The sequence below is a fragment of the Cupressus sempervirens genome, chromosome 3 (genome assembly GCF_028749045.1).
Source record: "Cupressus sempervirens isolate cs-2001-9-10 chromosome 3, ASM2874904v1, whole genome shotgun sequence".
NCBI classification, from domain to species: Eukaryota; Viridiplantae; Streptophyta; class Pinopsida; order Cupressales; family Cupressaceae; genus Cupressus; species Cupressus sempervirens.
Genome location: NC_143120.1, coordinates 567507469 through 567520685, shown reverse-complemented (window position 1 = coordinate 567520685; position 13217 = coordinate 567507469).

Sequence of the window (13217 nt, the reverse complement as noted above, 5' to 3'; positions counted from 1 at the left end):
AATATTGAAAATACTTCAAAGTTGACATTCAAGCTTCCAAAGGCTTCCATTCCATCTTCTTCCAAAAATCTTCCTAAAAATATTCCAAAGCCTTCCACTCCACTTTTTTCCAAATCTCTTCTACCACCTCATACATCTAAATCTCAAGCTATTTCATCTATGATTCCTCCATTGTTCCAATACCCTTCAAGGTGTGTTTCAATGTTGATCTTGTCCAATATTTCAGCTACCCTCATGAAATCCTCTAAAGCTTACACTTACTTTCTATACATGAACTCTTATCCTCAATATATTCTTCCTACTACCATTTCTCGTTCATCTCCCTATCAACATCTTTGAGCATACCTTTCTACGGTCTTGGCTTATCATGACTTATCTTTTCTATAGGAGCACTATCTACATTCAAACAGCTTGAGCTCTTTCTAAAAATTCAAAAAAAATTAAAATTAAAAAAAAATTGCCTTGGTGAAAACTACTTCTCGTGGCACCTTGGTAGCAAAAGTAAAGAGAAATAAATGCATCCTATGGTGAAAACTACATCTTGTGGTACCTTGGATAAGTACCATGATGAAAACCTAGTAAATAGGCATAATGCGTAATTCTTCCATCATCCATCTATCCTCTCTTCTCTCTTTGATCTTGACAATGTTGAGCTATCTTTGCATATTGGCTATCTTATCCACGAGATTTTCTATTGTGCTCTCCCATTCACTCATAGCCTCCATCTTGAGCTTTATTCTAATTGCTCTATCCCATCACTATCCTATCTAGTTGACCCCTTGGTCTTGATCATAATAAATGAAACATGGTTCTCATAGGGCTCTTGACATGGCTACTCTTTTGGACTACACACTTCATGCTATCTCACTTGTTGGCTTCATTGCTTATCCTACATGCTATCTTTCTCATTACTTCCATTGCTTATCCAAAATATGGTTCATATGACTATTTCACCTCTTTCCCTAGCTTGGGTACTCTTGAAGAGTTAGTTCTTGAGGATCACTTTCACTTGCTTCACATTCCTTTCTTATGCATCTTTGCTTATCCATTGGCTTGTTTCTCCATCATGTCCTATACCTTGCTAGACATTGGGAGAAAATGATGTGATCTTTCTTGAGAACTAGTGATCTCTAAATTATTCTAAAAAATCCAAAAAATCATATATGATGCTGAAAAAATCCTAAAAATCAGAAAACGTCTTGAAAAAATGATCATCTTGGTGAAAACCTAGCAATAGGCACTTTGATGTATCACCAAAAAAATAAAAAATAAAAAAATACAAAAAAATTGAAAAAAGTCCTGAAAAAATCTATCAAGTGGTGAAAACCTGGAAACAGGCGCTACTTGAAACCCTTGCACCTATGTCTATCAGTCTCAACCACCCCTTTTGCTACACATTTCCTAGCTTGGAATTGTTTCTTGTCCTCATCTCGGGGGCATAGCTACTTAGCCTATTGGCGTATTCTTGTGCATTAGGGTTTCTTTGACAACTCACAAAATAGTGTTTCTCAACACTTCCCCCACCTTGACATCAAGTGTTTTTCAACACTTTTCAAATAGTTTACCTACGGTCCCCGATGTCATGATATTTCTCACTATCAGAATCAAGTCTTGAAGAAATGGCCAAGTGACTTACACACACGCACCTAAACATTTAAACGACTGAGCTATGTTGATCTTTATCTACTTTTTGTGTTGTCTATGACAATTTCTTTACTATATGTTTCATCCCTAATAGTCTTTCAAGGATGTCATTGACTAGAAGACTCGGGGCACGGGGAATGTTTTCTTGATTTCTACTTGTGGGTATACTTTGTTTGTCTATAGTGTTGTAGGCATTTATGCTTGACCTATTCGACATTTTGACTTACAAATGTACCATCCTTGACTGTTTCACAAGATCGCACTTGGGGTTTATCCTGGCGCTTATGCCCTGATACAGGTGTAATCTTGCTAAATTAAACTTAGGGAATCTAATCGCATAGTTATCTTGACTTACATGTCTCTGATGCTTAGATTGGATTTCCACATACCTATTTGATATCGATCATATTCATATCCTCATAGTTATACTAGTGATGGTTGTATGATCTCATGATGTCCCTAATAAATGCTCAATGATGAAATTAAGAGTCTAAATGTTATGCACTTCTTGTTGGTAAACCATTTTTCATACTAGCTTGCATTTTAGGTTCATTTTCTAGCTTAATCTTATATTCTTGCATATGGGGAGAGCTCTCTCTTCATCTTTTTTGTGGACATATCGGCTAACTCCTTTCATATATTTCTTTACTTTCTTCTTGTTCATGTCTTTTCACCTTCTTAATCTTTTGCTTCATCTCTTTTCTATCCTGTCATCATATTGTATAACATTTTGACCTCTTACATAATTTTGATGTCTTGGATTCATTTTTGGGATCAAAGTCAAAATTTGAGTTCATCTTGGTAGTCAAAATCACATTTTAAAATTCTACCTCTTTGGTCTAATCTTTGAATCATCACTGGGGCATCTTCATTTCTTCATGTCTTCATCATTTCCATACTTTATATCTACTCAAATTCAACCATTTCATGTATAAAATCATCTTTCTACTAGATTTGACCTAATTTTTACATTGTATCCTTCATGGTCAATTCTAGTCAAACTAGGGCATTTTACTAGTCTCTTTAATAGTCATTCTTTGGTTCTAATCATCTATCTATCATCTTGGACATTTCTATATTCTGATTTTCTCATATCTAGCTTGTTTCTATGTCCCCTTACCTCATTTCGATTTCGAACCCGAGGCGGCAGGAATACTCTATCACTGCTTAGGAGCATTTGTTTGATCTTCTCACTTGCTCTCACTCTATCCACTTTTCTAAGTGTTAGTATTCTTCTTGAATTCTGATATCATCTCTATCCTAGTGTTTAGTACTACCACTATCAGATTATACATTCAGGATTTGCTATCTCTTTCTGCATTTCATTTATTAGAATCAGATATCTATTTCTATTGTTGCCTACTTGGCTTTTGTTTTCTTTGACGTAATGTGTTCCTAAATCGATCACACATTAGTCAAAGAGGGGCAAATGTAATCACCTAAAAATGGTCATCTAGATTATTAGCCCCCTTCTCAGTATTTTGGCTAAATTAATTAAATCATTTACCTAGAACAAATTGCTAATAATCAATCAATTTGATTATAACCTACAGTTTGACTATGCTATCCTAAGTTCATTATTTGATTAAAAGAACATGTCCCCTTTTAATTAAATAAAAGACCCCATTCTTCTAACCCACTTAAAGTGCACACATAAAGTCATTTTTTTATTTTGCAATTAAAAGAAAAGGCTTTGTGACTTTTGTCTTATATGACAAGTCAACTTATATTCTGTTGGTTGACTTGTGTGTGCACATGGATCACTCCTCTTTTCAAATTTCACTGTTGATCATCCACCATCTTCATCTTGATCTCTACCATCCGTACGACTTTAAAAGGGAGAGAGCTTTCCCCCTAAAAGCATCCATCTTTTGAGTATTATTATGTTGTAGGTTTTCTAACAGGTTTCTTTGAGCTTTGTGAAGAACTTCTATTTCTTGTCTACATTCTCTCATACCATAGCATTTTAGCTTAGATTCATGTTACATGTTAGTTTAGCTTCTATTTTGCAATAATCTATCTCACATAGCTTAATATTTGGATTGTAACACTCTCATACATGTTTTAGCATAGCTGCATTTGGAATTCTCATCTTAGCTTAGTTTCCATACTTGCATTTCATTCTTGAGGAACTCCTTGAGACATTTGCATTCTTGCATCTTGTCTTTGGAACCTCCCATTGCATGGTTTACTAGCAAGAAGAGTATTCCTAAGGCTTAGCTGAGAGCCCTTAAACTTGAAATACACTCTCTTGCACTCTGTGGATAGGGAGCTCTAAGCCGGCATCCAAGCATTCCAAACTCATGGAATCGTTTGGATAGAAGGGTTTAGAGTGGGACACTTTTGAGTGTACAATGATTAGATAGAATTATGTATTTTCCTAAGAATAACATACTAACTTCATTTTATTTGTCAACCTGGGAGCATAAGCTTGAGAGGGTGGCTATAAAGTATATGCTCTAATTCCTCTTTAAGTCATTACAACTAAAATAGGAAAGAAATGCTAAAAGAAACTAAGCTAGGAACTGAAACAATATTTGTCTTAAAGCTTAGAGTAATGCTGCAAAAAGTAAATCTATTTATGCATCTATGCTACAGGAACAATTCAATGATTTTGTTATCAATGGTTGCAAGAACAACAAAACTCTACTTTGTAAAGAAATAAACAAGGAAATAAAATCTATTCTAACAAAGTAGTTCACTCACCAAGTGGGCCCCCTTGGATGAGTGAACAAAAAGATGGTCAAGATTAAAGGTAGAAATTTGAACTTTACACTCTATTCATTCATAGTAAGAGATTACATCTGAAAACAAGATTACACATTATTGAACAAACAATCTATTCTATCTTCCTTTTGGTCAAAATCAGGAACAAATCCCTTTTCAAGGTTACAATAGGAATTATTTAAAGGAAAGCTACAACAACTTCCTACTCCTACGATCACTCCATCAATGAGGATCAATTATAGATCATAAGGTTTACAACAAAAATATCATTAACTATGTTTTAACTCCTCCAAGAATATAGTAGGTTGAGGAAGCTATATTCATGTGCTATCATACCAAAAATCACACAATAATTTGCTTGCACAATGATTCATCAATCATTTGGTCAGCTTTGATTTAGCATTGAAATGCTGACTTGAATATACATGGAAAGTACCTACAAAACATTAAATGTAAAAAATTCCACATAGATATATTCATTTCATCATCAATGTTAAAAAAGTTATAATATTCAAATTATCACTCTTGCAAATCCTATGGCTATAGGAAGAACCTACCCAAACATAGCATGGATGAGGAAATATTTATCAGCATGTAATATTCATTCATTAAACCATATAAATCCATAGATTCAAGAAAACACAACACATCTAAACAATCTATACTTCAATCTTCATGTCTTAACATATAGATAGTATATTCAAAAAAGCATATATTCATAAAAGCATAAGTTCTTTTGCTTAAACCATAGAGTCATAAAATGTTTCTTGCAAGATAATTGTCTATAAACAAGATAAAGGTTCTCAACATAATGGCCTTTTAAAGGCTCATCAGTAACCCTCACAATTATGTGAGGCATTATTATGCTATTAGCATGGATTGCATGCATGAGAACACCTATTTTATGTGATTGTTTCCAAGGAGTCTAAGAGGGAAAGCTATGGAGTGGTTCACAAAATTGACTCCCCCTCTCAAAAAAATTGACAAACTCACACAATATTTTATCCAACAATACTCTTATAACATTCAACACCCTATAACTATGTTGGACTTGTACAACATCAAATAAAAATAGGGAGAACTTTTTGCAACATACCTTCAGAGATGGAGATCTCTATACTCTAGGTACCCTCAGCAAGTTCCTAAGGCTAAGAAAATTGACATCTTAGTCAAAACACTTGTACTAGAATTTTATTTTGACTTAAGAAAATAGTTGTTCACGTCCTTTAATGCAATGGTTGAGAGTGCATATCATATTGAGGATGTTGCTATCAAGAGGGGTGACATTGTTGTGAACAAAGATAAAAATGGCAATGGAAATGACAAGGACAAAACAAACCTTAGAACAAAAACAAGTATGGTATCAATGATGGAGTAATCGATGCTCCTAAGACCAAGCAGTTTGCATTCAACCTTTCTAATGCTATTTATGTTGTAAAACAACAAGAGAGTTCAAAACCACAAACATTTGACAAGAACACCAAGTTTACTAAGAAAAGACATGTTTACAAGCCAATGGTTGAACATTATGATGTGGTCTTGAAAACTTTAATTGCAAACAAAATGGTCATGCTTCTGGACAACTCCTGCCCCTATGATCCACTCGTCAGGCTTGATTTGTGGAAAGATGATCATTTTTGCAACTATCATAGGAGCAAAGTCCATGATACTGATCACTATTTTAAACTCAAAGATGTAATTCAAGATCTTATATTTACTGGTAAAGTTGTCATGGATGGCCTTGTTAATAATCTTGACCATAAAGCTTTCAAGAAACCCTTGCCTCAATATGAGAAAGGTGAATCTTCCAAGGCTCCTAAGGAAAATCATGACACTAAGATCAACTATGCCTACGCTAACACTGATGATGTTATAAACATAATTGAACCTATTGAGTATCTTTACACAATGAATTCTAATTTTGACAATCGACCCAACTATGATGTTAAATATGAAAGACCCAAGGTTGTCTTCAAAATGAGAAATGTTCCTCAACAACATAAGAATACCCAACCTAAGGTGTTCCTTTGAGTGGAAAAATCTTTCTCCTCCCAACATGAGCCACTTAACATTGTCACTAGGGAGTAATCTAAAATTGTTCTAAAAGTTGCTAACGATCCTAAGAATGCATCATCATCCAAATAAGCAATTACCTCAAGGATCTCCAATTATGACCTTGTAATTCAACTGCAATGAACCCTAGCTAAAATTTATATCTTTGAGTTGTTAGAATTATCCCCTTTGCACAAGGATATCCTTGAAAAAGCCTTACATTCTACCAACATCCCCACGGATATTGACGCAGAATGATTCAAAGCTATGGTGAATCATATCTCTTCACCTCGCTACCTTACCTTTTCTGAAGAAGATGACAAAGCTCTCATTCATCCCCATAATCTCATCCTCCATGTTGAATTTCAAATATGTTGTACTCACGTTCACTAAGTCCTAATAGACAATGGTGCGGGGTTCAACATCATCTCATTCAATGTGATCCAATAATTAGGCATATCTAAATTTTCCATTAATCTTAGAAGCAAGATCACTATCAAAGCCTTTGATGAGGTCAAAAGACCTTCTAAAGGTCTCATTGTGCTTCCAATTCGAGTTGGTCCAATTGAAAAAGATGTCATTTTTCAAGTCCTAGACATACCACTCACATATATTTTGTTGTTGGGATGACCATGGATTAGTAACATGTAAGAAGTACCTTCTATGTATCATTAGTGTATCAAGTTCCCTTTTAATGGTACTGAGATAGTTGTCCCTGAAGGAAACTCAATGTTTATCAATGCACTATCTATTACAAAAACATTGGTTCCACATAATCACTCTTCTCATGAGCTAGCATCATCCTTTATAGAACATGAATAAAAACTAAAATGATGAGCCTAGGAATGGGCGAATACACTCTGGACTCTATTGTTTCCCTACATGTTTCCCCTCAGTTTTATGGGAAGCCATTTGCCAAAACAAATCCTTCAATGTCTGCAATGACCATTTTTGGCACCTTTGTTCAATCCTCAATTCCCTTAGAAGTAGAAAAGGAAGAACAATAAATCAAAGATTAGATATATAGGGAAGAGGAAGATAAGGAGGAAGTCATGGTCACTACTCCCATCTCTCCTAAACTCTACGACAAAGGATATAAACTTCTCACAAACATGGACTATCAAGGCCATGGGTCCTTAACTAGTAATAAAAAAGCTCTAGTAGAACCCTTAAGTCATACTAAGGGTCGCAATACTCAAGATACTATTGGCCTAGGTTTTGGGCTAGAAGATGAAATACCAACATTTGACAGAAGAGCTCCCATGCCTAGAAAATCAAAGGATGATGATCCTCCCTTTGTTGCTACCACTTTGCAAGATGAGGATTTCATGTCTCTCACTTCTCTTCTTTGGGGAGAAGAATCACTTACTACCCACAATGATGCTGAAGCTTCTACTTCTAGACAACATGAACAAGATGAATCTGATCGTGAAGAGTTAAAAAAAGGAAGGATTTGAAAAAACATTGCTTGCTTAATTGCTAGGAACAAGAACATAGATTCTAATGAGAATGAATGGGAAAGTCTATCAAAAAAATCTTGTGAATTAGGGGTAGATTTCATTCACACTTATGCAACCCAACCGAATGTAGTCAAAGAGTCTAGTGTAGGGTTAGACAAGTTTGGTTTGTAAATTTCTTTAGTGGACCACGCTGGTCCCCTAGGTCTATTCCTGATTTGGATTCCTTTGCAACTTTCTCTATAGGCTTGACTTCTCATGTCACTGGAGATGAATCTTTTTGTATCAACAACCTTGAAGCTTCCACATCCCTCTCTTTGATTCACCCTGATCTTATAGATTGGTTAGTTCAACATCAAAGACTTGAAAAATCATCTTTCCAGAATGACTATGAGATCACTTGCTATCTTAATGCAATTGAGCCCATGATTGCTTCCAATAGTAAACTCGTGGTTGGTATGAAAAAAGTGGATATCAAGTACCATAGTCATAAAATTAAAAGAAGAATCAAGTGGTTAGATTGCAAAAAACCACTTTGTGGCAGTATCTGAACCTAAAAAATGTAAAAATAAAGACGTATCCAATGGTGAAATTCTCCTTGAGGCACCTATGGATGAGATACTTCATAGTCTACCAAGCTATTTTTAGGATAGATCTTTGGTTCTTATTAAACCTACATAGCCTATCAACTCAGGTACAAAGGAATCTCTCAAAATTATCCATTTGGCTCAGACATTATCAACTAAAGAAAAGGAGAGTTTTGCCAACTTCTTTCAAGACAAGAAGATCAATTTTGAATGGACATACTTAGATATGTCAAGACTTGACACAGATCGAATTATGCATCATTTATCTATCTCTCCTAGTGTAAATCTTATTAAACATAAACTGAGAAAGATGCATCCACATGTAGCCCTTTTGGTCAAAGTAGAGTTGGAAAAACTTCTAAGTGCAAACTTTATCAGAGCTATTGATTATGCAGACTGGATTTCCAATAGTGTACCTATGTCTAAACATGACAAATCTATTTGATTTTGTACTAATTTTAGAGATCTAAAAAAAACATGCCCTAAGGATGACTTTCCACTACCCAACATAGACATGATAGTGGATATGACAATGGGTTATTAAATGTACTCCCTAATGGATGGCTTTTCTAGGTATAACAAAATTAAGATTGCTCCTACTAATCAAGTAAAGATAATCTTTACATGTGCATGGAGCACCTTCTACTAGAATGTCATGCCCTTTGGGCTCAAAAATGCGCTACCTATCAACAAGCAATGACCACCATCTTCCATGATATGATACATAAAAATATGGAAGACAATGTCGATGACACCCTAGCAAAATTTGAAAAATGAGACACACATTTGGATTGCCTTAGTTTGATATTGGACCGAATGGAACAATTTCAACTTAGGCTAAATCCAAAAAAGTGTGCCTTTGGTGTCACATCTGGAAAACTGCTAGGCTACATTATATGAGCAAAAGGTATTGAGGTTGATTCTGAAAAGGTACAAGCAATCATGGAAATGCCTCCTCTAAGGACTATCAATCAACTCAAAAGTCTGCAAGGACATCTGTAATTCATTAGAAGATTCATTTCTCAATTGGCTGATAAAGCTAAATATTTTAACAAAATTTGCATAAAGGTGAGCTACTCATCTAGAATGAAGATTGTCAACAAAGTCTAGACCAAATCAAAGGGTACTTGGGTAAACCTCCTGTATTAATGCCATCCATACCAAGAAAACCTTTGATCTTGTATATTGCAGCTACAACTTCCTCTTTAGGGGCATTATTGGCACCGACTGATGAGACTGGAAAGGAACATGCAATATACTACATCAACCACACTTTGGTGGCCTATGAGATGAACTACAACAACATTAAGAAGGCTTTCCTTGCAGTTGTCTTTTCTTCTAAAAAACTCAGACATTATATGTGGTAGATACAATTAATTTGATTTCTAAAATTGATCCCCTGAAATACTTGTTAAGCAAAGTTGCACTAACCGGTCACTTGGCTAAATGGATGATGATTCTTTCAGAATTTGACATTCAGTATGTCAAATGCAAAGCTATCAAGGGGTAGGCCATAGCTGACCAATTGGATTATTTTCCACTAGAAGATACAATGCCTATGTAGATTGAGTTTCTAGATGCCTTAATTATGTACATCACTGAGAGAACTTGGATAATGTTTTTTGATGGTTCTCATACACATAATGTGGTTGGGGCAAGCATCTTGTTAATTTCACCTCATGGTTATACAATCCCAAAATCCTAGAAAATCCTATTCCCTTGCACTAATAACATTATGAAATATGAGGCCTTAACAAATGGTAATAAAATGGTTCTTGAATGGAGAATCACTAAATTGCACATCTACAAAGATTCCTAACTTGTCATAAATCAAGTGAAAGATGAATATCAAACAAAAGATGGCAAGTTGGTATCTTACAAGAACTTGATTGATTCTCTAAGGAACTATTTCACTTTCGTGACATTCCATAAAATTTGTAGAGTAGAAAAGAAGGTTGTCAATGCTATGGCTACACTAGCATCTATCCTCTAGTTGCAAGAACACGAATCATAATTTGAGTTCCTGGTGGAAGAACTACATCATCCCGCCTATGATTCCTTGGATAACCATGTCATCTACACCATTGTAGGTCACAATTCCTCTTGCTATGCTACTATCTTCTCCTACCTGCATGATCAAGTTATTCTTGAAACCCTCACGTGCAACCAAAAATGCCAATTCCTTCGCAAAGCTTCACATTACACTTTGGTCTTTGGATGAAATGTTGTTTAGGTATTTAGAGCTAGAAGAGTCTGAAAAGGCACTGGCCAAAGTCCACAATGGTATTTGTGGGGCACATTCCAATGGCCTTGCACTTCCCTGAAAATTGCTTAGGGCAGGTTATTACTGGCCAACCATGCAAGCTAATGTTTTTTGTTATGCTAAGTCCTATAAGAAATGTCAACTTCATGAAAACTTGATTCATGCTCTTGGACGGGAGCTTATACCCTTTGTGACATACTAGTCATTTCAACAATGGGCCTTTGACTTAGTAGGCAAAATTCATCCAAGTTCATCTAGTGGCGGCAAGTTCATCATTAGAGTGACTGGGTATTTCACCAAATGGGTTGAGGTTGTGCCACTATCTATTGCTACAAGAAAACATATTGCCCTGTTTATACTAAACCACATCATTTGTCTCTACGACATTCCTTCCTCCATCGTTACTGACAATGGAGGACAATTCAAGAAGGACCTTAAACAGCTGTGCAAGAAATTTAGAATCAAACAACATTGGTCCTCGATCTACTACCCTTAAGGGAACGATCAAGTTGAGGCCTCTAACAAAAAATTGTTGAAAATCTTGCATAGAACAATTCACAAATCAAGGAAGGATTGGCAATTATAGATCAATTTGGCACTATGGGCCTACAAAACTACCAGACGTACTACTACAGGGGCCACACACTTTTCTTTAGTCTATGGCTTTGAGGTTGTTCTCCCCTTAGAAGTTGAGATCCCCTCATTGTGATTCTCCTTACATGGGTTGATAATCGATGAAGACCATAGGGCTAGGTGAGTACAAGAGCTAGAAACCCTTGATGAATGTCAAAAGGCTACTTTGGATCATATGAGGGCTTATCAAAAGTACATGTCTACTCAATACAATAAGAAAATTCATCCCCGTGAGTTTCAAGTAAGTAAGCTTGTGCTTAGAGAAAACCCTAAAAATCAGAGGAACTAAGAATGGACAGGGAAGTTTGAACCTAATTGATTGGGCCCTTATATTATTATAGCAGCATTTGGGTCTAGTGCTTATCAACTTTCTACTTTGAAGGGGAAAAACTAACGAAGCCTATCAATGTCCTACATCTGAAAAAGTTTTATGCTTAAAGGCTCACCACTCAGTTATTTGTACATATCTATTGATCCTGAAAAAATCCTAAAAATTATAAAAAAAATCCTTAAAAAATGATCATCTTAGTGAAAACCTAGAAATGAGCACTACTTAAGACCTTGTGCTTATGTCTATCAATCTCACTTCACACTCATTCCTTTCATTATACATTTCCTAGCTTGGAATTGTCTCTTGTCCTCATCTAAAGGCACAACTTCTTATCCTTTTGAGGTCTCCTTGTGCATTAGGGTTTCTTTGGCAACTCACAAAACAATGTTTCTCAACATTATCCCCCCCCCCCCCCCTTGACATCAAGTGTTTCTCAACACTTTTCAAATAGTTTACCTATAGTCTTGAATGTCATGATATTGCTCACTATCAAAATCAAGTCTTGAAGAAATGGTCAAGTGACTTATATGCACACACTTAAACATTTAAACAACTGAGCTATGATGAACTTTATCTTCTTTGTGTGTTGTCTATGATGGTTTCTTTGCTATATGTTCCCTTTGTAATAGTCTTTCAAGGATGTTATGGACTAGAAGACTAGGGGTATGGGGCATGTTTACTTGCTTTTTGCTTGTGGGTATACTTTGTTAGTCTAATGTGTTTAGAGCATGCATGTTTATCCTACTTGACACATAATCCTTGACTATTTTTGCAAGACTACACTCGGGGGTTAGCCTAGTGCTTGTGCCTTGATACAAGTGTAATCTTGCTATATTAAACTTAGGGAATCTAATTGCATAGCCATCTTGACTTACATGTCTTTGATGCTTAGATTGGATTTCTACATCGATCATATTCATATCCTCATAGTTATACTAGTGATGGTTATATGATTTCATGATGTCCCTAATAAATGTTCAATGATGAAATTAGAGTCTAAATGTGATGTGTTTCTTGTTAGTAAACCACTTTTCATATTAGTTTGCATTATCAGTTCATTTTATAGCTTAGTCTTGCATTCCTACATATGGGGAGAGTTCTTTCTTCTTCTTTTTCAGACATGAAGGCTAATTGCTTTCATATCTTCCTTTCTTTCTTCTTGATCATGTCTTTTCATCTTCTTAATCTTTTGCTTTGTCTCTTTTCTATCCAATCATCACATCTATATAAAGTTTTGACCTCTTACATAATTACAACATCTTGGATTCATTTTTGGGATCAAAATTGAAATTTGAGTTCATCTTAATAGTCAAAATCACATTTGAAAATTCTACCTTCTTCTATGCAGGTCGCTGACCTTTTGATGTCTAATCTTTGAATCTTCATTGGGCCATCTTCATGTCTTCATGTCTTCGTCATGTCTACACTTCATATCTACTCCAATTCATAGCTTTCACTTCTAAATCATCCTTTTTCTTAATTTGACCTAATTTTCATACTTTATCCTTCATGGTCAACTCTGG